The sequence below is a fragment of the Halyomorpha halys genome, unplaced genomic scaffold (assembly GCF_000696795.3).
Source record: "Halyomorpha halys isolate HHAL.00 unplaced genomic scaffold, Hhal_1.1 Scaffold591.1, whole genome shotgun sequence".
NCBI classification, from domain to species: domain Eukaryota; kingdom Metazoa; phylum Arthropoda; class Insecta; order Hemiptera; family Pentatomidae; genus Halyomorpha; species Halyomorpha halys.
In genome coordinates, this window is record NW_027104732.1 from 285,566 (window position 1) to 287,256 (window position 1,691).

The window sequence follows — 1,691 nt, forward strand, 5'->3', positions numbered from 1 at the left end:
TATCAGTTTCAAATAATGTTTTTAAATTGATCATTTACTTACATAACTTTTTATATCTTAAATTTAAAACTTTTTCACACTAAAAATTTTCTCTTATTCCACTTACAAACATCATTCATGACAGAACCTACCTTCAATAGGTTAGGACTCTGTATCACTTTATCATTAAAAATAAGTTTTTTACATTTAATACAATTTAATTAACATTCAATTTTAATTTATTTGCTTAAAATATTTTCAACAATGTTTATAAATGTTTTCCATGCTAGTCACATCTTACAGCTCTCTCTCCTGCTCTCAACCATTTAAGGACAACAGTGAGTAATTGTTTCATTGTGTCCGAATGTTGAACTGAGTGCTGTTTTTGGCTCACTAAGTTTTCTGTTGCCACTGATTGGTGGTTATTTTTTGCTCTTCTCTCGAAACGCGAAAATGTCTTCCATAATACCTACTTCTTTCTTCTGGCTATCACATACACCGCTTCATCATAGAAAACAGTGCTAAAAGGACCGTTATTGTTTTTGAATTATTAAATAGTCTTTCTGTTTTAGGTTCTACGGAATCTATAATGACTGATTTAATAATTATAATAAATAAGAACACAATTGGATTATACTTTTTCTGCTGACTGTTCTCAAATTTTAGTTTCACTTAAATTTGTTATAAGAGATTCATTTTCTGATGTTTCTTTTTTACGATAAAACTATTCAATTTTATTTTTAATAATCTTCGGATTTAGTTAGTAGTATAATATTTTTCTAACCAAATGGAAGTCATAAAAATTCAAAATGGCCGTTTTCAGTTGATAAGGTAATTTTTGGGATGCTTTCTTTATCTAATAAAATTTGGTGAAACGAACTAGTTAGATATATTGAGGAAAAATGATTAATTAAATACAATTTATCTAAAATATCAGTAATAACAGAAAATAGATCCTATTGTCTGTAGATTTAGATGTATACAACACATTCTGAAATAACAATATTGGAAAAAAACAAGTAGTGTAGAGACAGACTCAGATCAAACTGACGACAAAGCGCTTAATTACACAGAATTCATGACGGAAAATTACACTAGTTCTTCGAATCTTACTGTGCTAACGTTTACACTTCCATGGGAGTCTAATGAAAGAGACCCGACAGGGTTCTTACAGCTAGATATTATGAAGAATAATGTAAAATACAATATTTAACATAAATGTTATATTGCGTTTTATGCCAACTAATGTTATATAACTAAACCTAGCGAAATCTATGCGATGCCCACAGCACCAATCATTGTCTACATACATCTTTCCAGTGACGCCCCTCCTACATATTTTGGTCTAGTTTTAGTTTTATTACATTGTTGTAGACTAATAATTTTGTTTAAATGGACCCATGGAACCAACCAAAACTTTTATTGGCTTGGGAGCCACTACCTCTGGTTGCCGAATTTTTGAAGTAAAATTAATGTTAGCAAAATTTTACAAAAGCAATTTATTATTGGAAAATAATGGAATTTATCTAAATTTAATAATCCTTTAACTGGAAGATTCTTATGGTATTATATGGATTTAGTGAATGACACAATTTCTTCCTTATTAAACTATAATAGTTTATTTCATATTATACAGCAACGTTTCGGGAGATTTCCCCCATCTTCAGGCTGCTAAAAAACAAATTCAACAAAACCATAAACATGTGCTTATA